The sequence below is a fragment of the Mastigoproctus giganteus genome, chromosome 11 (genome assembly GCF_048544385.1).
Source record: "Mastigoproctus giganteus isolate SK-2022 chromosome 11, ASM4854438v1, whole genome shotgun sequence".
In the NCBI taxonomy this organism is placed as follows: domain Eukaryota; kingdom Metazoa; phylum Arthropoda; class Arachnida; order Uropygi; family Thelyphonidae; genus Mastigoproctus; species Mastigoproctus giganteus.
The window spans coordinates 15,981,828-16,006,809 of record NC_143585.1 but is presented as its reverse complement, the minus strand read 5'-3'; positions in this window follow the sequence as shown (position 1 = coordinate 16,006,809).

Genomic DNA, 24,982 nt, shown 5'->3' with positions numbered 1-24,982 from the left:
GGAAAGCCAGAGGTGTATTCAATTCTAGCAGTAAGCTAGAGAATCTTGTAATAACTGAGAGTAAAGTGGAGGAGAAATTGTTGAAGATAAACACAAGAAAGGCACCCGGGGTGAATGGGATCTATCCAGTTATATTAAAGGAGGCAGCAAAGGAAGTAGGCAAACCCTTAGCCATAATTATGAGAGCTTCCTTGGACTCAGGGGAGGTACCCACAGAATGGAGATGTGCAAATGTCACCCCAATTCACAAAGGAGGATCAAAGACTGACACAAAAATTATAGACCTGTGAGTTTAACTACTGTTCCAGGAAAATTAATGGAGGCACTAGTTAAAGAAGCACTGCAGGATCATTTAGACAAGACTTCAGCTATAGCTCGGACACAGCATGGTTTTGTTAAGGGGAAGTCTTGCCTGACCAATTTGATTGGATACTATGATGCAGTCACAAAGGAACTGGAATCAGGGAATACGTTTGATATTATATACTTGGATCTTAGAAAGGCTTTTGATACTGTTGCGCATGGAAGACTGCTGCACAAATTGGAGCAGTGTGGCACTGGAGGCAAATTGCTGCTGTGGATAAAGGGGTGGCTGAGGGGGAGAAGACAGAGAGTGGTAATCAATGGACACTGCTCATCGTGGACTAATGTTATTAGTGGGGTCCCTCAGGGCTCAGTGTTGGGTCCATTATTGTTTTCTGTATTCATAAGTGATATTGATGAGGGTATATCAAGCTTAATCTCCAAGTTTGCAGATGATACAAAGGTTGGCAGGGTTGTCAAGGACACTACTGACACTATGCTGCTGCAACAGGGTCTGGAAAGGTTGAGCAGGTGGGCTGAGAGATGGCAAATGAAGTCTAACATTGACAAATGTAAAGTACTACACATGGGAAAGAGCAACCCCAGAGCAACGTATCAACTCTGTGGTACTACACTGACAGTGGTAGAGCAGGAAAGGGACCTGGGGGTGGTTGTGCAGGCAGATATGAAGTTCTCTGAGCAGCGCAGATGGGCTGCAAGAGAAGCTCATGGTGTATTGTTAATGATATATAGGAATTTTTCTAGCAGGGATAAGGAGGTGATTATTCCCTTGTATAAGGCAATGGTCAGGCCACACCTAGAGTACTGTATACAGGACTGGAGGCCTCATTTCAAGACGGATGTAGAGCTGCTGGAACGAGTACAGAGAAGTGCAACAAGATTAGTGAATGGAACAAAGGGGTGCTCTTACGAAGAAAGGCTTAAATTTTGAAAATTACAGTGTCTGGAGACTAGGCACCAGCGAGGTGATCTGATAGAAGTGTATAAATCCTTGAATAGTTTGAGCATGCTCAATGCTGATGGGATTCTTCCTGTCGCTCAGAATAATCACCTGAGAGGGCATAAATTCAAATTGAGGAAAGAAAGATGTAGGATAGACGTGTGGAAATTTGCCTTTAGCGAGCGGGTGTTTAGTTGTTGGAACAGACTTCCATCCCTTGTCGTGGAAGTTGATAGCCTAAATAAGTTTAAGGCTCAGCTGGACAGGTATTTTGAACGAGCAGAGGGGTGAAGTTGAAGTGGTTTTTTTTTTTTTTTGTCTGATGCTGCATAAGCTTGCTTTCTTGCAACAAATGTCTCTCCTAATGCTAATGCTAATGCTGATAGGTACTTTGACAGTGATTTGTGCGGGTGAATTATCATGTGGCTTCAGGCTTTAATGGAAATGTCCACTTAATCAATTACATTGATATTTCATTTAACTGTATATATATATATAATAATAATAATAATACGGATAATATAAAAATATGGGTGCACTGCATGATTGCTTGCAACTGCTTTGACTCATAAATATTACATTTACTGTCGTTTTAACTTCCTTTTTTATCAATAATTATAATAATATATATATATATATATATAACCTTTATTATATACAAACATCACAGCAGCAATGCCAGTGATTTTACATTGTTCGGTGGATAATAGCCTTGGGGTGACGGGGCCCACATCGAGTTACGGGCTCATCCCCCAGAGCCGACAATAAAATAGAATCAGTGTCAGATTATTTAGAGGATATATGCTTTTGATAGTTTGTACAATGAAATAATAAAGTTATTCGTATTTACATTATGTTTTATTTATATTTACATTCATAAAGATATTCTTCACTTTATTTACAACACATTCATAAAGACATCATGTTTGAACATTATTTATAATATATTGGGCATTATTATGCTGCCCTTATCAATCTGCACTTTGCTTGGCCAAGGTCAGGCTTTTAAGGATCTGTCTTCGGTAGCTCCGATCCTTCACAATCCTACAGACGTCGCCGTCAATTGAAAAGATTGTGGGGAGCACCTCCCTGGGGAGAAAGCGGTCACTGGCCTCTAGTCTGTTATAGTGAGCCGTGAGCGTGGGAGCTGACCTCAGTCCGGGTAGAAGGATCCTCCAGCCACACAGTTCACAGATGCTTGGCTCCGAGACCATTCCGGTTGTCATCTTGACAGTGAGAACAAGGCGTTTTTCAAATACAAGATCTGGAAGTCGGGAAAAATGAAGTGACATCGCCATCGCAGTTGTTCTTTGCTGGGGTGGCCGACGATGTTTTTGCGTGATCCCACGAAGGAGCCAGTATTCGGCGGAGTAAACGCGCTTGATGTTGGTAGGGGCCGCGGACCCCCAAATTTCCGAGTCATACAGTACGACGGAGTATACTGAGGTGTATACGTACCGACGAGTCACATCCAGGTCCCTAACGTGGAGCAGTTGTTGTTTTTTGGTCCAGCGCATTTGACAGAATTTTGCTTTGAGCTTGTTAATGTGGGGTTTGAAGCTCAGTTTATAGTCGAAAACGACTCCCAAGTCTGTATGCATCTTGACCATTGGGAAGGGAATTCCATCTAGAAAAGCTTGGAAAGAAAGTGAGTTGGCGCTTCAGAGAAAAGAAAATTTGGGCTGATTCAGCAGGGTTAATGAGGAGGCCAAATTGATGGAGATAGGATGCCAAGTTATCTAACTATTCACAGATATTTTAATTGATGTTTGAGAGATGTTTGCCGGGGTTAATCTGATTTTATATCTTAATATCATCGGAATAGCAAATTATATCTTCTCTCTGTGGAAAAAACGGAAGAATAACTGCATTGAATAATGCTCCGGAGAGGACTCCGCCTTGGGCTACTCCCGCAGTGATCTTTCTCCACATTGTGTGTTGCTCCGCTTTAAGAAGAATGGTGCTGTTAGAGAGCAGGGCTTTGATAAACCACAACATGTCACCTTTTATGTAGTAGTAGTTTTCTACTGGGAGGTGAACACGTGAGGCGATACTGATAGAGACGAAAGCAGCTTGTAGGTCGATTAGGTGACATAAAGCTCCGCTTTAGCTTCCTTCTAGTGCACTGAGAAAGGTGTTGGTTATCGATGTTAAATTGGTGACAGTGGATCTACGGAATGCCATAGTGAATGTGTGGGTGTTTGTGAGGCATGATTTGATTGGTGATGGTGGAAAGCAATGTCTTCTCCATGAGCTTCAAGAGGCTGGAAAAATGAGAGAGTGGCTGAACTGTTTAATGAGGGTTGTGGATTGGCACTTAGGGTGTGGCATCACAGCATAACTGTTCCAGAGAGGGGAAAAGTAGTGCCGCGTTAATACACGGTTGAAGATTGATAGTAGAGAATCAATGATAAACGAGCTAAGACATTTAATCATGAATTGTGGCACAAGATCGGGGCCTGCAGTTGCAGTGGTTGGCAATCCATTCATAGCAGTTATAAGCTGCGTCCTGGTGATGGGAACGTTGGCGAGCATATCAGTAGGGACGTTGTTGTTGGGTAAGTTGACTAGGTGCATCGTGGCCACAATGTTTGGGAACCGTGCAATGTGGTCCATCCACAGTTTAAGGTCCAGTGTTTTAGGAATTCCTGGGTGCTGAGGGTCATAAAACGATTTGCATTTTCGTAGTGTTGAATTTAAATGCTTTTTAATTGCAAATATTTTCTGACGGTTGAAAACCGGCCGGGGCTCTGGAGAAGGCAATACAATCTCGTATAGCGCCTGATTCTTTCCATCTCTTATGCAGATTTTGTTTTTGTTGAAAGCTGTTGTTCAGTGCTGGTGTCCACGAAGCTCGCGAACGGGGAGTGATGCAGTCAGTCTTTTGTAGCACCATAACTTGCAATGGTTCGAATCCATCTGGTCATGAGATCCACAGCTAACTCGAGATCACAATTATTGAGAGCCTCCCAAGGTATCCAGTAGTAGCAGCTTCGAGACATCGTGGTGGATCAATGAATTTGGGTGCTGTGATGTCTTTTTTTTTTCTTTTTTGAGCCTTGGATATCAAAGTTAGGTGCGGATAAGTGAAGGAGTATGGCAATGGGTTCGTGATCAGATTTAAATAGGTTTTGAGGACTGTCTTCGAGGTCGCATTGTGCTGAAGAGATTAGATCCTCTCGTGGGGTGGCAATTAAGTAGACCGATACCCAATGAATTCATACTTCTAATGAGTTTCCTACTAAGAGGTGTGAGAGTAGGTGGAAGATTGAGGCCTCCGCAAATAATGTGCTTAGCAGAGGCATTGAGGTGATTTACCACCCAGTGGATCACATCTTCAATGATGTCACTCTTTGGGCCTGGTGGGATGTATACTGTTGCTATGTCTATCAGGTTGGCATTGAGCTAGAGGGATACCATAGCAGCTTCAAATGCAAGTGATTTGGTTACCACAGAATGGGCCAATGAGGATATAGTGGTTTGGTAGAATTTTGCGACTCCCGCCCCCGGCTACGATCGTCTCTGGAGGAACTGAGCATCTAGTACCCAGCCTGAGGAGCACAGGCAAGGGAGTCCCGCCCATTCTCAATTTTAGAGAGAAGAAGCTGTTCGACAGTGTCTAGTTTGTTACAAATACTCCTTGAATTTTGATAGACAATTAGAATAGTGGTAGCCATAGAAACTGGAGTTCGTACAGGTGTAAAGTCTGTTTTTAAGCTTCACCTTGATCTACTATGCATTTCGATTTGTACAGGGATATTCTTTACAGGTCTGGAGCCCTGGGGTCTGTCACTATAATCTGTTGAGAGTTGGATTGAATGATATGTGGAGAGTTGGTTTCCTATGATATGTGGAGAGTTGGTTTCCTATGATATGTGGAGAGTTGGTTTCCTATGATATGTGGAGAGTTGGTTTCCTATAATATGTGGAGAGTTGGTTGGTTTCCTATGATATGTGGAGAGTTGGTTTCTTATGCTAAGTTTGTTTTCAGTGAAGGTATTTGATTTCTCATGCGTTTTGTTGGCTTGGGAGCTTGGTAGCTTTAATTGCTATTGCGTTTGATGTTGGTGGTTTGTTGCGGTTCTTGGCTTCTGATCTAGGAAGTGTTTGACGAGGGTGCTAGGGGTCCATAGCCTTGGATCCAGTACGAAGCTCATTTTCTGTGGGTAGCAGGTATCGGTTCCAGTCGAGATATAAAGATTCGGCCACGTGTCTGAACTGCTGTGATATTGTACGAATTAGCAAGAGTCCTCTTCGAGGAAAGTTCTGTGGTATCTCTATTTCCGTGTTGTCTTTCAAGTTCCATGTTCTGATACGTTGAATATGTCATCCGGGTTTCTTTTGAGTGAACAAATTCGTCGGTGAGAGATACCAGCGGGTACAGGTTGCCTATGGGCCCTGCTGGTGGGATCTTTTGATTATTTTCAGCATCTTTTTTGCCGGTGAATACTTCTGCAAATGTGAGTCTTGATGCACCCTTTCCAGTATGGATTGTCTCCTTTAACCTTTTAGATTTAGTAGTATTTTGGGTCGATATTGTGGAGAGGGCCACCTGAGAGGTTTTTGAGTGGCTACCTCCAGTGTTATTAGATGCAGGTTTGGGTGAGTTACAGTTATTCAGCACTGCATCTCTGCTATTAAGATGAATCTTATCACCTTGTTATACAGCTGCCATTGGGCAAAGGGTGACAGGCATATGAGGCTTTGCATTATACATAAATTTGGGAGAATAATTCCTTTTAGTATTGGAATGATGTATCAGTTCTGCTTCTTCTGGCTTGTTTTCCGAGGTTCCCTGAGCCATCTTGTGTGGGACGTTGTTGGATATACTGTTTTCATTGGGCATAAATAAGGTTGCTATTTGACACACTTGATTGGTTAGGAGACCTATTTCTTGTTTCATGTCATTGTTCTGTACACGAAGCTGCCGGTTCTCTTCAGATAAATTCTGCAGACTGTTAGAAATTGATGTGAGTTTCCACGTTATGTTTTACAGAAATGCTGCAGTTTGCATGTGGTACAATTTCATGTGTTCTGTACAGATGTCATTAATGTTTTAATTCAGGAACCTGTTTTGCTCATCATCAAGGAGGGCACTTTCCGCTTGGCTTTCTTTCCTGCATTCCACAGGATTTTCATGTGTGGTCCGATGATTGGTAGTTGAATGCAGGTATTTGAGTCCATTTCACACCGAGGGTTAACTGCCACTGAGTCAGTTTGACTCGCAGTGGGTGTCTGAATAAAATTTGATGTTTGGACGTTTTGTTTTTATTTTCGATCTCCATATCATTCTGGGTATCCACTTATTCCGTTGCATTTGTCATTTGTTCTTTACTTTCTTTGCAGAATGTGCTGATGCACTTTTGACATCGCTGCTTGTTGAACCGCTTTATATATCGCATTTGGTACAGGCCGCGCAGTAAAATTGCCGACATGACGTACATTGGATTAATACAAACAACGCAGTGTTACCCTGCAATAACTGAATGAATTTTTTGACAATACGTTTCTCTCTATCCGCTACGGACATATATAACTCCAACGCTCTTGATTAATCCTGGCATTTTGGTTGTTTAAAAGAATGGGCACAACTTCCTTTTCTCTGCTTACAGTTGGGCCTTTCAAGTTGTAAATCCTTCTGATGGCAATCATCCAAATTATATTACACAGAGCCACAATGTTCACATGTTTGTTGATCTAGTCTACAGATTCGAGCAGAATGTGATAATTATTGTTTTGTGCAATGCGAAAAGCATGACTTTATCTCTGCAAGCACATTTTCTCTATGTTGTTGAGAAAACCTTTATTTATCACTGTTACTCTGATTTATCACGGTTAAATTCCAATTACCATTTTTCATACATATTTCCTAACTTTTCTATTTCCTTTTGCAGTAGCATACTCTCTTTACTGTCATTGAATACTCTTCTGTATCAAGTGTACAGTTTGAATTTTAAGCTAATATGCCTTCATCGATATCATTAATAAATACAAAAAACAACAGTGGGACCAGCGCAGTGTTCTCAAGAACAATGGCTACCGATTACCACTATTTCCTTATTTCATTACTCCTCCCTCCCAACAAAACCAATATCCATAGGAGAAACACAATTAAAAATTACAAGCCCAGCACGAAACAATGTGGAACGAAAATCACTAGTATCAACATCAGCCATTTTCAATCTACAGTAGGATGACGGCCTCTCCAGCAACTTTCCAGTTCCTTCTGTTTTGAGCACTGGCCATCCATTTTAAACTGAAAAACACATGAATTTCATCTATTCATCTCCGCCTTTGTCTTCCAGGTTTTCTTCTAGCTCCTCCTGGATACCATTCTGTTATTTTCTAAGTCCATATGTCATCATGGCTTCGAGCTATGTGTCCTGCCCAAGACCATTTTAGATCTTTAGTTTTGATAAGAATGTCCTTTACCTGAGTTTCCTGCCTAATCCATGTGTTTCTCTTATTATCTAACAGTCTGATTCACAATATAATTCGTTACATTCTTCCCTGGGTAGTTCTCAGCTTCTCTTCCATTCTTTTGGTGAGTGCAAAAGTTTCACTTCCATAAGTCATGGAGGGGAGTATACATTGGTTCATTATTTTACGTTTCAGACAAACTGGGCTATTGCTCTTCAGTATGTGACTATATTTCCTGAATGCTATCTATCCAAAATTTATTCTTCTCTTGACTTCCAGCCATTTATCATTATTACAGCTAATAAATTGTCCCAGATATGTATATGACTCCACCTTTTCAATTACTGCTCCTTCAATCATAATTATAAGTTTCTTTTCTGTGGCATACTTGTTCATCATTACTTTTGTTTTAACACTATTCGTCTTTAGTCCAAAATCCTTACTAACTGTGCATAACTGATTAAGATTTTCCACTAATTCTTTGGGATCGTGGCTTATGACCACAATGTCATCTGCAAATCGTAAATGGTTTAGGTACTCTCCGTTCACATTGACTCCTTTCTGCAACCAGTCTAATCCTATGAAAGCTTCTTCAAGGGCAGCAATAAACAGCTTTGGAGATATTGTGTCTCCATGTCGAACTCCTTTCTCGATTTTAAATTTCCTACTCTCATTGTCTAGTTTAATAATGGAGGTAGCACTGTCATATATTTTCTTCAAAATCATATTATATGGGGTATTTATGTCTTGTCTTTCCAGTGCCCGAGACATTGCCTTATGCTGTATGTAATCAAATGCGTTTTCATAATCCACAAATGCCAGGCATAATGGTGTTTTGTATGCATTTGCTTTCTCCATTAGCTGTGATATTACGTGAAGGTGATCCATAGTTGAGAATCCTGTCCTAAAGCCAGCTTGCTCTTTCGGTTGATTCTCCTGTTGGGTACCACTCTGTTATTTTCTTACTCCATCTGTCATCATGTCTTCGAGCTATGTGTCCTGCTCTAGACGATTTTAGTTCTTCAGATTTGATAAGAATGTCCTTTACTTGAGTTTGCTGCCTAATCCATGTGTTTCTCTTCTTATCTAACAGTCTGATTCCCAATATAATTCGTTCCATTCTTCGCTGTGTAGTTCTCACCTTCCCTTCCATTCATTTGTTGAGTCCCCAAGTTTCACTTCCATAAGTCATGGTGGGGAGTATACATTGGTTCATTATTTTACGTTTCAGACAAACGGTGATATTGCTCTTCAGTATGTGACTTTACTTCCTGTATGCTATCCATCCAAAATTTATTCTTCTTTTGACGTCCAGCCATTTATCATTATTACAGCTAATACCTTGTCCCAGATAAGTATCTGGCTCCACCTTTTCAATTACTGCCCCTTCAATAATTATTTTCCTTTCTATGGCATACTTGTTCATCATTACTTTTGTTTTAGCCAAAATTCATCTTTAATCCAAAATCCTTACGAACTGTGCATAACTGATTAAGATTTTCCTCAAATTCTTTGGGATCGTCGCTTATGACCACGATGTCATCTGCAAATCGTAAATGGTTTAAGTACTCTTCGTTCACATTGACTCCTTTCTGCGACTAGTCTAATCTTCTGAAAGCTTCCTCAAGGGTAGCAATAAACAGATTCCGAGATATTGTCTCCTTGTCGAACTTCTTTCTCGATTTTAAATTTCCTAATCTCTTTGTCTAGTCTTATAAAGGAGGTAGCACTCTCATATATTTTCTTCAAAATCATAATGTATCGGGTATCTATGCCTTGTCTTTCCAGTGCCCGAAATATTGCCTTATGCTGCATGGAGTCAAATGCCTTTTCATAATCCACAATGGCCAGGCATAATGGTGTTTTGTATTCATTTGCTTTCTCCATTAGCTGTGATATTACGTGAAGGTGATCCATAGTTGAGAATCCTGTCCTAAAGGCAGCTTGCTTTTTCTGTTGATTCTCATCAAGTATTCTTTATAATCTGTTAGTAATGGCCCTTGTGAACAACTTGTAGATGTGGGATAACAAGCTAATTGGTCTATAATTTCCAGTTTCTGATTTATCTCCTTTCTTATGCTGCAAAACTATGATTGCATTATTCCACTACTTAGGCGTCACATCTTTTCTAATGCAATTTTGGAAGAGCCTTGCCAGTTTTTGTGTTATGCCTCTTCTTCCCAATTTTATCAACTCTACAGTAACTTCATCTTCCAGCGGGGCTTTCTGATTCTTCATTTTCTTCAATGCATGTTTTACCTCATCAGGAAGAATATCGGGTATGTCGTATGTGTTGCTACTTTGATAATCAATCTTCCCCACTGCTGGCATCATTCGCTCGCTCCTTGTATCCTCTATAGTAAATTTCCGCTATTTTAATTATGCCTTCTCTGCTGTTTAGAAACACACCATCGCTATTCTTTAGTTTCAGTATCATTTGTCTTTCAGTTGGTTCTCATCAAGTATATATATATATATATATATATATATATATATATATATAGAATACTGCAGATGTAAATTCATTCATTATTCAGTATGTTATTTTAACGAATTCGGTTTCCATGCAGAACATTTGAAACTATGAATTTCATAGTATTATATATATATATATATATTTATCAGTTCTCTGAAGTTTACTCATTATTTTTCTTTTAGTTCTATTTCATCAGTTAAAATTTAAGGATATTTTAACTGGTTAAATTTCCGAATATTTTAATTAGATTAGGCTTTAGATCCTCATTGAATATTTTAGTTCAAAAATATTGAGACAATTAGAAATGTTTTTGAAGGATTTCATTTACAATTATCATTTTTAAAACGTTCGTAGGAAATTATTAATTTTCTACTCGAGATTCACTTGTTTATTATTCTTTACATAATTACTTTCTACTAAAATTCAAGTGCGTTCATGTATATGATTTTATCGATTTGACTATTTTTTATTTAAAATGAATTAAAGGGTATTTGGTATTTTGCATAGAATGTGAATTCCCTGATTTCTGATACAGTTTAGTTTAATATGTAATTTATTTTGAAAAGCATTTTACAATGCTTTTCAAAATAAATGAAATTTCCTACTGAAATTTCCTCATTACATTCGATAGTTCAATTTAAACAGTTAAAATATAAGGTGGCCTTCAAACACACAAAATTCTGCAACTAAACTAACAACATTATATTTTATTCATAGTCCACTGATTTCTGGGCTATTTCTGTATCAAAGTATTCTTTAACACAAACCAATGAATAAGCAGGACTTCATGCGAAAACTGCAAAAATAATAGTAGAAAATAGTAGATTGAATTTCAAATGCGATATTTAAAAAAAATAATGGATAGAGACGTGATCAACGTGATTGTTCACTTTTTAAGCACATTGCTCGCAACTTGGACACAACACATACTCGTCAGCGAGTAGGAGAAATTCCTGTAATTCGGATTTTGATCAGATATTCTAAGATTAAGCTCAACTAAAGATTATTAGTTATTTTATGATGGATAAGCGTTATTACTTATTTTTAATAATTACTAATAATTAAGCAAATTTCAAAAAAAAAATTAGTAATTTGGAATATATTTTTGAGTTTCTAAGGCCGGAGATAAGTACCTCTCTTCATTTGTGCTGTCATCATTTTTACGTAAAATAAAATATCATTTGCCCTAGGGACAATTAATTTACTGAAACAACTGCTATAGATGAAAGGTCTTCGTGCAAGATTTGAATGCATGATTGTGGAAAATTTGCACATCCGCTAAATTACTAATATTAGTCTCTAATTCAATGATCTGTAACCAATCGGTCAGCAAAGAATGACCAGGCTTAAAACAATTGATTTCTTATTATACTCTCTTCAGTTCAGGCTTCACCTGCGCTTCTGTGGATTGTAAAAGATATTCCGGTTATGAATAGACTGTGCCAAAGGAGTTACACATTTTGGCGACACTATTTCAGCCTGAATTTTGATTGTTTTGTGCATTGGAAAAGTTATCGCAGATATTCCTTAAGTTAAAGAATTTTTACCGCCTCTTTCTCCTTGTTAATAATTGTTGCCTGCCGATCGACTCAATACGAAAGTATAGAAAATGGAATTGGAAATAAAGTGTGCTTCTGATTTTGTTGCTAATTTTCTAAACGTCAGAATTGGAGAAGTTAGTTTTTGTAATTAGTTTTGAGAAATTAGTTTTGTGTAACTAATCAGCTCACGGGTAGATCCTTGTTGTTGCCTGCCGATCGACTCAATACGAAAGGATAGAAAATGGAATTGGAAATAAAGTGTGCTTCTGATTTTGTTGCTAATTTTCTAAAAGTCAGAATTGGAGAAATTAGTTTTTGTAATTAGTTTTGAGAAATTAGTTTTGCGTAACTAATCAGCTCACGGGTAGATCCTAATTTTTTTCAGTAATAGGCCTGAAACGTGAGCTGTTTAGTTAACTAGACGACCACTCAAGTGATTGTAATAGTAATTGACAGATTTCTTCGAGCCTCACTACTAAAAAAGGAAAGAACAGTAAATTTAAACTAATATTAACCTAAAACGGAGATTTTTAAGAACAACATTATCTTCCTGTAGGCATAAACTGCCAAGTATTATGCCTACAGGAAGATAGAAATATAAGTAAGTATTAAATTTCTGTTTACGCATACCATGCTTTATCAATAATGTAATATCATTTATCCATAATAAAGTGAGACAGACTGAAATAAACTTTTTAAAGTGAAATTAACGTTGTGGAGCTGCAGTTAACAAAGCAGACGGCTGTGACAACACCCCATTATTTAACGTCACAGAATCCTTATGCCCATTTTTTAGAACTGCATCGCTTTTAATATCAAGGGGCGCAGTGGTAAGTTCTGCTTAAGATATATTGTCACTCTTTGGTTATAGGTGCATGTTTGTAATAGTAATTGTAATGTCTATTATTATAAGATGTAAGTTCAACAACAAAGTATCGGAGAATTCAATAGTTTTATTTCTTCATACTTTTTTGCGTTTCCCCTTACCCAATTTATGAAACATATTAAGATGGAATTATGTTATGACTTTTATGAAACCTTAGTTTTAGCTACGAAAGAAAATTTTCAAACCTGTTTCTTGCAATAACCAATATCTACTCCCAATAATGTACTCCAATGTATTTTTATGTGCGTTTTAATGCACAGAAAATACAGTTGCAGTTTCTGTTGTAATTTCCCCACGCGAAACTCACACCTTGACATGCGTGTTACTGTTTGATTTGAAGATGCGTGCAATATTAAATGCTTATTAGTTTTAAAATCAAAATAGTCTATTCGTTCTACATTTGCCCATAGTTTTAACGCATTCTTAGTAAGGAAAATGGACAACTCTTTTTCCTTTTCAAAATTTGCCGTGTTCTGCGTACCGACGCTAACAGTGAATTCCTTTAAATTCAAAACATATAGGCGAAATATCACTAAACATATTACATCATTCCTTCAAGCACTATTCGAGCCATAATTTGACGGAAGTCATTATAAATCCATTCTGTCATTCTACTAAATCTCGATCGCCTTTTCTGGTGTGATTACGATGTAATATTTTCTTCTTCTTTCATTAGACATCGTGGAATTTCATGCTTCCTAGGTTTATATTTAAGGCAATCTATGTTTCATACACATCTCTTGAACACCGCGCATACTAACTGCAATTTAGCAGACACGGAATTCAACTTTATAATTTCAATCCGCGTTTCGTTCGAAAGTAAACATACATGAACGATATATCTCTTTTAGAAAATGTGGGTGCATCAAGCATTACTCTAGCTCTTAACGTCTGTAGCATAGATATATAAACTAATGAGTTGATATTTAAGGATTTATGAAAAGGATACTGAGTTTGTGATTAAAATATTAATATCATATCGTTTTTTTTTTATTTTCAAACCTTTCTCTGAGATATTCCTTAAAATTTCGTTAGATTAACTTACAGCATCTAACATGTAAATATATCTGTGTGTTAATCCCTAAACCCATTAAGTGCTATGAGACATAAGCAGGTTAAATGCTCTGCCTTTTGTTTTTAGGAAAATACACACCAATCATTTTAAATTCCCTTTACCTGGAATTATTTTTCTCTGTAAACATAGGATTTTATCTAACTTTTCATTGTGTCTAAAATATGATCGCCATTTTAGTGTACAAATTGGTTGTCTTACTCTTAATTTTATATGCCTCCCGCATAAGTAGTCTGTTCATATAAATTGCATTCAATGATCGGGTTAATCATTTGCACCTGAAACCGCCGAGTTTTCTGTTCTAAAATCTCACTGCGCACGCAATGCAATAATGAACCGCGTCGAGATCAATGAATTCATACCGAAGTTTCTCTCATTCTCAACAGAGAAATTGGACTTCGTAATCGCCTGGACACCTGCCATTCGTCTTCCTCCAAAAACCCATCAAAGTATTGTTATATTTCTTAAAGTACATATCAATTCACCAATGCATCCTATTCTATTTTCAACAAAATTATTTCCACATTTCGTCTCATTCTTAATAGGTTAGAAATTTCATCTCATAACACCAATATCCTTATTCCATGTATTCTGTGTCTTTGTCGCAAAATACCTACAGTCCACTGACATAAATTTGCAATTTTGGAAACAACCTTATTTAAATATATATTCTAAATTAATAGCTATTAAATAAGAATCATGTTTTAGTACTCCTAAATGATTACACCGAATATCTAATTACAATTCTTCTTTACTGTATTATATACTAAATTTCTCTTTTCTTTTTTTTTTTTATAGGTCAATGTTCAAAATTGCCATGGCTGGACAACTTTCATGGCTTCTATGGTAACTGCCAAGGCGAGAGCATCCAGATCTGTATATAACCATGAGAACCTGATTAAAGTAGCGACACTGTTAACAGAGCACAAAAGTAATTTGGATTTTCACCCACGCGATGTTTCCCCCTGCACTGGTGTTAGCAACAAAACATTCGATGACGCCTTTAATTGAAAAGTTTCTTCGTAGAGGATGCAATCCCAATGTTAAGTGCTATTGTTGTTTGTCAACACCGTTGTATATAGCTGCCAGACATAATCGAAAGGACTTGGCGGATCTGTTAATTTCTGCAAACGTAAAAGCATCAAATAAAGTTTGGGCGAAACACGAATCCCTCGTTCTCAAGATTCCGGATTCAAACTTACGAAATTACGTCGTTGAAAAATTAAAACAAGTCCCATCCCTGAAACATTTAGCCCGTGTGGACATTCGGAAAATTCTCCAGGATCAGCCAGAAGCCGTTTATGATGAATTAGAAATTCCTCAAACTTTGAAACCATACTTGAAACTACGAAGTGAGTGAAAGCATTCGGTGATCTACAACATTTGTCATGAAGATTTTTTGAATTGAAGATTTTTAATTTTGACATTTTATACAACATACCTTTTTAGAATTTACGCATGTTGACTACTGCTCTGTAAAATGCATTGCACGTGAAAGCTTTGTAGGTTCAATAAATATATCTTTTATTTTAATCAATTTTATTTCTTATAAATATTTCAAATCGTTGGCCATAGTAAATTTTTATTATATTCAGTTCCGAATTTCAATTTCAAATTTCCTCATTATTAATGCTGCTATAAATTATTAAACCTACCATCATTTTTTTATGACAATACCTTCACTAAATGCGTTTAAACGTGGTGGACGGCAACCCCAAAATAAATGGTACCACCTGGGAAGGAGAGATTAAAAACAATAGGTATGTTGGATTTTATCTGAACAGAGTAAATTGTCGTACAGAGAGCCAACGGTGGCTTATCGATGATTTATTAAAAAATATTCTATAGATAGAATCAGTTCGTAATCATTCTAAATAGTTCAATTGCAACATGGCATTTTGAATAAGTCATTTCAAGTATCGAGTTTTTTATTAATTAGGGAAATGCTGGTTATTGAAACAATTTGCATCCGGAGAAAGTTGGGTTGTGAAGTGGGAGTGGATAATTTGCAATAATTTCCCTTTACATTTTGCCGTTAGAAAAATCACTGCCTCCCTTGAGCTCTATAACTGTTTCTAAACTTATAAACTTTCTATAATAGTTTCATATTTTTTCTTACATTTTTTGCAAACAAATTGTAGCCATTATTATTTCCAAAATTATTTCATGTTGTAAAAATTAACCATTGTGATTTTAACAATTTTTAAACTTTTTGGTTTAATATGGGTGAAATAAATGTAGAAAGTTAAATTAATGCAACTCAATTAAATAGAAATGGAATTGCACTGCACGGTTTTTGAGTGGTTTAAATTAATGATGCTTAGGCATTATCATCATTATACTGCACCTGTACTTACGGTTTCATTACACTACATCTGTACTTATGGGTTCTTACACGGCACCTGTATTTATGGGTTCTTAGGTCAAGTCGATGAGACATAACATCGGGCAGCACATGTGGATTCCAATTGTCTCTGTCAGAAAATATTACACAAACAAAACATATACAACAGCCACTTTCAAATACAGAGTTAGTAACTCAATTACTAAATTTGTCAGTTACTAACCAAGACAAATGTTTAAAAACTTACTGATAAATTTTATACAAAATTAAAAATACAAATAAAAATTAAATTTAATTAAAAGCCACTTTCAAATTCAAGACCTAGATATGAGTTAACACCTAGTGAATGAAATAAGAACCTAGAAATGAAGTAACAATAATTAATTTGACGTATTTGATCCCTTCAGGCAGGAAACAACGAACAATCCATCCAATATTCTCTTTCAACAATTTTACGTCTCTTTTTTTCCAAGTGCACAAACCGAACACTGAATCCAATACATTAAAATATCACAAAATATATCAAAGATACAATTGTACAGGTGGTGAAATAAGTAAGACAATTAAATAAGGAAAGTAGAGTGCACTAGCAAAAGAGCACCTACGTTTAAACTACAAAACATATATATATAGAAAACAACAAAATATACATATATTAAAGCAACTGGGAGTAATTCATTAATACTATACATTAGACATATTATACACACAATAAAATTAACAAATCATACATATGCAAAATCAGTGGCTTCCATAAGTCACGTTTCACAAGAAGAAACAAATATAAGAAAAACATTTGTACACCTCCTCCATACATTCAAAGTTTAAAAATAATTCAAATAATCAGCAAATTCCAGTGCAGATGCATTTAGCAAGGAAAGCATTTAAATACAATATTTATAAACGATACATCGAAAACTTATATACAAACCATGAAATAATTAAAAATCTCTGAAAGAAATTACAAACAGGATACCGTTTCCCAGCATCTGAATAACCACAAAAAACTGCAAATTATTCAAATTTATACATCTGTAACATGTAACTTCAAACAAGTAAAAACAACTCTTCAAACGTATCTGTGATAAAAGCATTCGCTTGTGGCTTACAAATTTAAAAATTTCAAAATATAGACGTTCGTGAAAGTTTCAAAAAGTGGTTCTTTGAGTTTCGATTTGGGAATAAACAGATGTTGGTGCTGGCGGCACGCGCACGGAGCAATTTCCAAGAGTGAGCATGAATTATAGACGAAATTTCAGAAAAAAAAGTTACCATGGAAGTGAGTGTGTAGAAAATCCATGCACAATATTTTAAACCGTGAATTTCAGACTATTATACATATACATACGGGGCTCCTGAAATTAACTCATAACTTTCGATAGTTAAATTTAACGGGTTAAAGTATAAGGTGGGCTCAAACACAAAGAATTGTGCAACTCTCCGAGACGACTAAACTAATAAATTACATTTTATTCAGTAGTCCACTGAATTATGAGCATTTTCTGTATCAAAGTATTCTTTAACACAAACCAATGAATAAGCAGCACTTCATGCGACTACAGCAAAAATAATAGTATTTGGTATTAGTTTGCATTTCAAATGCGATATTTTAAAAAAATAATGGATAGAGACGTGATCAACGTGATTGTTCACTTTTTAAGCACATTCATCACAACATGCGCACAATTCAAAATCGTCCGTGAGTAGGAGAAATTTCTGAAATTAGGATTTTGATTGAGATATTCTAAGATTAAGCTCAACTAAAGATTATTAGTTATTTTATGATGGATAAGCTTTATTATTTATTTCTAATAATTACTGCTAATTAATCAATTTTAAAATAATTAGTAATTTGGAATATTTTGTTGATTTGATCAGGCCGAAGATGTGTACCATTATCCGTTTGTCCTGTAATCTATTTTACGTAAAATAAAATATCATTACCCACAGGAGAAGAGCAAATAAGTTTTAAAAAATCAGTTGATTTAATGAATAAGGACCACTCCAGGTCCTTATTTTTGAATGTGAGTGGAAATTATTAATTTACATGTTGTTGCATTTACTATTTAATTCTGATCAAAAACCCTGTGTAAAAATGCGAAAAATTTAACAACAAAATGGAGACGAGGATGTACAGTTTAAACGGGTGTGTTTGCGAAAGGAAATTCGTAAAAATCAAAGAACAGATATCAATAAAAATTTGTATATGTGAAATTTTATTTTTTTACAGTTACGTAATTTCAAGAAAAAAGTAATAAGCAAATCTAAATTGGAAGCATAAATTCTCTAGAGTATAGTTTAATTTCTTTCAAAAAAAAAAAAAAAGCTGCATGTTTTATGCCCAAAATTACCAGCATAATTTTTGTTGTAAATTTGTTATTTTTCTTTTGTCTGATTGAAGACAGCATAGTTTTTCTCTAGCAAGATTAGCCTCTAACACAATGATCTACAACAAATCGGTAAGCAAAGAATGACTAGGCTTAAAACAAGGGTATTCAATAATCATCGAATGAAACGAGGTGACACGTAGAGAAAGTGATTTCATTGGTTAAACAGGTTTTGGACTTCACACACCGAGAAATCCCCATATATAGTTTATTGGAGTTCCAGCAAAATTATTCTTTCTGTCTTCAGTTCAGGGTTCAACTGCGCTTTTGTAAATTGTAAAAGATATTCCGGTGTAAAAACAGACTGTGCCAAAGAGTTACAAATTTTTGGCGACAATATTTCGGCCTGATTTTTGCTTGTTTTGTGCATTGGGAAAATTATCGCAGATATTCCTTAACTTAAAGAATTTTTACCGCCACTTTCTCCGTGTTAACAATTGTTGCCTGCCGATCGACTCAATACGAAAAGATAGAAAATGGAATTGGAAATAAAGTGTGCTTCTGATTTTGTTGCTAATTTTCTAAAAGTCAGAATTGGAGATATCGTAAATAATGAACAGATGAAATTGTTTTCTGCGAGACTCGCGCTATTACTCAAAGAACATTACGAACAGCATTGGTTTCCTGATCAACCAAGTAAAGGCCAAGGATACCGATGCCTGTGAAATGATTTTAAAATTGATCCCATCATTGCAAAGGCTGGCAAAGCGACCTTCTTTGATTACTGCACGCTTCGAGAAAAGTTGCCTGCCCAGTTAGCCGTGTGGATTGATCCTGGAGAAGTTGCATACAGGATCGGCGAAGAAGGAAGTATTTGCGTGATCCACGAAAGCCGTCCTTCATTACGGAGAAGTGTCCCACGACGACCAAATCGAGAGAGGCCCGTATGCAGCGGATTATAGTTTTTAACAAAATGAACCAGGTTGGATGGATCTGTGTTCATTTAGATTAGCGGAGGGAAAACGAACCCGTCTCTGCAGCACTTTTCTGATAAATCAACCTTAATTTGTGTCTGCAGAGGCATCGGGAGATTTCAAAATTATGTGTTTTACTACAGAGAAAAGTACGCTTGGATTTTTCGTATATCCAAAAGGAACTGTGAAAACGGCCCTTTTAAGGACCATTCAAATGTTGATAAAGGGATGCCTGATCGTACTACGAATTTTAAGTTCGAGTTATCTTGTAATGCTTAGTTATTTTTTCTATTTCAACAGATTGGTTTGCAGCTCTTTACTTTATTGATAATTGCGTTTCCATAATATTATTTGACTAACTTAATTTATTAAACAGAGAACCAGTCCGGTCAATTTCACATTAATTTGTAAATGGCGAAATGAAATTTTCTCAGTTATATTCCACATCGGCCACATCATATAATTTGTTTAGAATATATTCCAAAACACCTTTCACTCAGTGTTTGCAACAAAAAACGTATTTCTACCATTACACTTTCATATATATCGCTAAATATGAAAGCTATAACTTTGGAAAGTACTTTAACTATTTCCGCGAAATATCTTCAGCGAAACCCGTTTATTACATTTGCTTAAAGCCAGTTTTAATATATAAATTAACTTATAATTTATATGTTTCCTGCATCTCAGAAAAATTGTATCTGTATTTCTTCCACAAAATGTCGTCGTCAATTTTGAATGTGACTACAATTCGTTTCTCTTATTGTTCATTTTGTCGTTCAATTTCCGACAATAAGAAGATCACAAAATTTAAACCAGCAGTTAGAGCCGTCTTTCAAACCTATGAAATTCTGGTAAGCATTGCGGTGCGTTAAAGTTCTTTATCTTTTAGATGGATTCTCAAATAAGTTTAAAAAAATCAGGTAATTTAAATGAATAAGGACCACTCCAGGTCCTTAATTTTGATTTTGGGTGGAAATTATTAATATACATGTGGTTGCATTTACAATTTAATTCTGATCACAACCCTGTGTAAAAATGCGAAAAATTTAACAACAAAATGGAGACGAGGATGGGGAGTTTAAAAGGGTGTGTTTTCGAAAGTAAATTCGTAATAAATAAAAGAACAGATATCAATAAAATTTTAAATGCTAATGTATTTCAATTTGTGAAATTTTATTTTTTTACCGTTACTTACGTAATTGCAGGATAAAAGTTATGAGCAAATCTAATTTGAAAGCATAAATTCCCTAGAGTATAGTATCATTTCTTTCAAAAACTGCATGTCTTGTGCCCAAAAGAACCAGCATAATTTTTTTTGCAATTTCGATATTTTGCTTTTATCTGATTGTCGACAGTATAGTTTTTCTCTCTTTCTTCTTTGATGTATCCGTTGCTTTAAATTATTCCATTTGATCTACCTCCCGATATATCCATTTAAGGAAAAAATAATTTCCTAGCCCATCACAGATTCAGAAAGCGATCAACAATTGCAGATTTCGTTTCGAAGTCGAACGTTATGTTGAAAACAGTTAAATTTTGACAAATTATTTGGTGTATCAATGGGTTGGTTGTTTATAAATAAATAAAATTAAACATAACATGTATTTATCTGTCGTTTTCATTTCATGTCTTAAAACTAGGAGTGATAATTTGTGAGAATAGGAACAAAGGCATAACTCCGTGTGCGTTGGTAAAAGAAACAAATTACGACAATTTCTACTAGTCGCATTTCGCTATTAGATCTGCCTACCAAAGAAAAAGAAATTGGGTGGATACATTTCTGTTTCACCCGCCGGAAGGTAGTACATTACACATATATTTTATTAAATGCTCGGTTTTGCTCGCGAAAGCAAATTAAGGGGGATCGTTTAAATCAAAAATTACAATTTACTAGCATTAGCATTAGCATTAGTAGAGGCATTTGATGCAAGAAAGCAAACTTATGCAGCATCAGCCAAGAAAAAAAAAAAAAAAAACCCACTCCCACTTCACCCCTCTGTCCGTTCAAAATACCTGTCCAGCTGAGCCTTAACCTTATTGAGGCTATCAACCTCCACCACAAGGGATGGAAGTCTGTTCCAGCAACCAACCACCTGCTGGCTAAAGGCAAATTTCCGCACGTCTATCCTACATCTGTCTTTCCTCAATTTGAATTTATGCCCTCTCAGGTGATTTTTCTGAGCTAGAGGAAGAATCCCATCAGCATTGAGCATGCTTAAACCATTCAAGGCTTTATACACCTCTATCAGATCACCTCGCTGGTGCCTAGTCTCCAGACACTGTAATTTGCAAAACTTAAGCCTTTCTTGGTAAGAGCACCCCTTTGTTCCATTCACTAATCTTGTTGCCCTTCTCTGTACTCGTTCCAGCACCTCTACATCCTTCTTGAAATGAGGCCTCCAGACCTGTATACAGTACTCTAGGTGTGGCCTGACCATTGCCTTATACAATGGAATAATCACCTCCTTATCCCTGCTGGAAAAATTCCTGTATATCATTGACAATACTCCATGAGCTACTCTTGCCGCCCGTCTGCACTGCTCAGAGAACTTCATATCTGCCTGCACAACCACACCCATTTCCCTTTCATTCTCTAACACTGTCAGTGTAGTACCACAGAGTTGATACGTTGCTCTGTTTCCCATGTGTAGTACTTTACATTTGTCAATGTTAAACTTAATTTGCCACCTCTCAGCCCATCTGCTCAACCTTTCCAGATCCTGTTGCAGCAGCATAGTGTCAGTAGTGTCCTTGACAACCCTGCCAACCTTTGTATCATCTGCAAACTTGGACATTAAGCTTGATATATCATCATCGATAGCATTTATAAATACAGAAAACAATAATGGACCCAACACTGAGCCCTGAGGTACTCCACTAATAATATTAGTCCAAGATGAGCAGTGTCCATTTTATACCACTCTCTGTCTTCTCCCCCTCATGCACCCCTTTATCCATAGTAGCAATTTGCCTCCAATGTCACACTGCTCCAATTTGTGTAGCAGTCTGCCATGTGCAACAGTATCAAAAGCCTTTCTAAGATCCAAGTATATAATATCAAAGTTATTCCCTGCATCCAGTTCTTTTGTGACTGCATCATAGTGTCCAATCAAGTTGGTCAGGCAAGACTTCCCCTTAACAAAACCATGCTGTCTCTGAGCTATAACTGAAGTCTTGTCTAAATGATCTTGCAGTGCTTCTTTAACCAGTGCCTCCATTAAATTTCCTGGAACAGAGGTTAAGCTCACAGGTCTATAATTACTTGTGTCAGACTTTGATCCTCCTTTGTGAATTGGGGTCACATTTGCACATTTCCAGTCTGTGGGTACCTCCCCTGTGTGCAAGGGAGCTCTCATAATTATGGCTAAGGGTTTGCTTACTTCCTTTGCTGCCTACTTTAATATAACTGGACAGAGCCTAAAGAAGGAAAGAACGGAAAATTTAAACTAATACTAATCTAAAACGGTGATTTTTTAAGAACACGATTATCTTCCTGTAGGCATAAACTGTCAAGTATTATGCCTACAGGAAGATAGGAATATAAGTATGTATTAAATTTCTGTTTATGCATACCATGCTTTATCAATAATGTAACATCATTTATCCATAATAAAGTGATACAGACTGAAATAAACTTTTTAAAGTGAAACTAAAACGGAATTACCAAAGAACAGCTAAAATTTGTATAAAATTCTAGAATTGTTTGATGTTTAACCTGTCAAAATCATTATAATTGACAATAAAAAACATATAATTTTTTTTTGTAAAATTTTATCAATAGACCGTTTTTTAAATCAAAGTCGCATGCAAACGACATTTTATGTTCAATAATAATTTTTTTTGGATAATTTTTTTGGATAGAGTTAAGAGAAGGAAGATAATTTTTCACATTATTCTTGATTTACTATATTCTGTCACTTTCAGGAATTAAAATTGTTCTGGAGGCCAGCAACTGCATGAATAATAGAAAATTTAGAAAAGTTGGTTCTGCGAGTTTGGAGTAAACAGTTGTTGGTTTTGGCTGTCCGCTTTCGAAGAGACAGCATGAATTATAGACGTCATTTCAGAACAACAGTTCCCAAGAAAGAGTCTGTAGAAAATTCATCCACAATATTTTGTAATTCGCGTGTCGTGCGCAATATTCTAAACTCTGAAATTCAGACTATTATATATATATTTAAGAAGCTACTGAAATTTACTCATTGCATTCGATAGTTAAATTTAACCAGTTAAAATATAAGGTGGCCTTCAAACACAAAATTCTGCAACTGACCGTGACGACTAAACTAACAACATTATATTTTATTCATACTCCACTGAATTCTGGGCTATTTCTGTATCAAAGTATTCTTTAACACAAATCAATGAAATTGAATCCAATACATTAAACTATCACAAAATATATCAAAGATACAATTGTACATGTGGTGAAATAAGTAAGACAATTAAATAAGGAAAGTAGAGTGCACTAGCAAAAGAGCACCTACGTTTAAACTACAAAACATATATATATAGAAAACAACAAAATATACATATATTAAAGCAACTGGGAGTAATTCATTAATACTATACATTAGACATATTATACACACAATAAAATTAACAAATCATACATATGCAAAATCTATAACTGCAAAAACTATAAAAACTACAAAACATATATATATAGAAAACAACAAAATATACATATATTAAAGCAACTGGGAGTAATTCATTAATACTATACATTAGACATATTATACACACAATAAAATTAACAAATCATACATATGCAAAATCAGTGGCTTCCATAAGTCACGTTTCACAAGAAGAAATAAATATAAGAAAAACATTTGTACACCTCCTCCATACATTCAAAGTTTAAAAATAATTCAAATAATCAGCAAATTCCAGTGCAGATGCATTTAGCAAGGAAAGCATTTAAATACAATATTTATAAACAATACATCGAAAACTTATATACAAACCATGAAATAATTAAAAATCTCTGAAAGAAATTACAAACAGCATACCGTTTTGTAAGGACCCGTCCTTACATTAATTAATAAAAATTGTTAAATATTATGAGAATTTAACTGTAATATATTAATAGTGGTTTTCTGGTAAAAACAACATCAGTTAAGTAGCACTGGAAATCAAAAAATACCTTCCAGTCACTCCCTGTTTAGTTGTAGTTTGTTTGTATGGAAATTCTTTGACGAGTCAGTAAAAGTAAATAACCGTGACAAATCCCCATTAAGACAGAGGCAGATGCACCATAGTAAGGGCCAAGAGCACTTAAGTTGGCTCTCTTAGAAATTTCACGGTGGAACGCTAGTAGAGGTGGGCGACGTCACCAGGTGTGCGCGCGTGAGGTCACGGGAAGAGCTGTGACGTTTCTCAGTTAACCTGAACTTCCGCCTCTCGTTCTAGATGGTTCTCGTATATTCTAGGCCACGGAAGTTGGGAAGAAGACCCGCCCACGGAAGATGAGAGGAGACAAATGAGAGCACAGGAAAAGGGATGCGCAGATCTCCTATTGGCCAGGAAGAAAGTGGAGGGAATTTTGAGAGGGAGATTAGGAAGAAGTTTTCGTGGCATTCAGAGAGAAGCTTTCGTGGCATTCGGAAGAAGTTTCGTGGGATTCGGAAGACGTTTTCGGAGGATTCGGGAGAAGTCTTCGGGGGAGTCGGAAG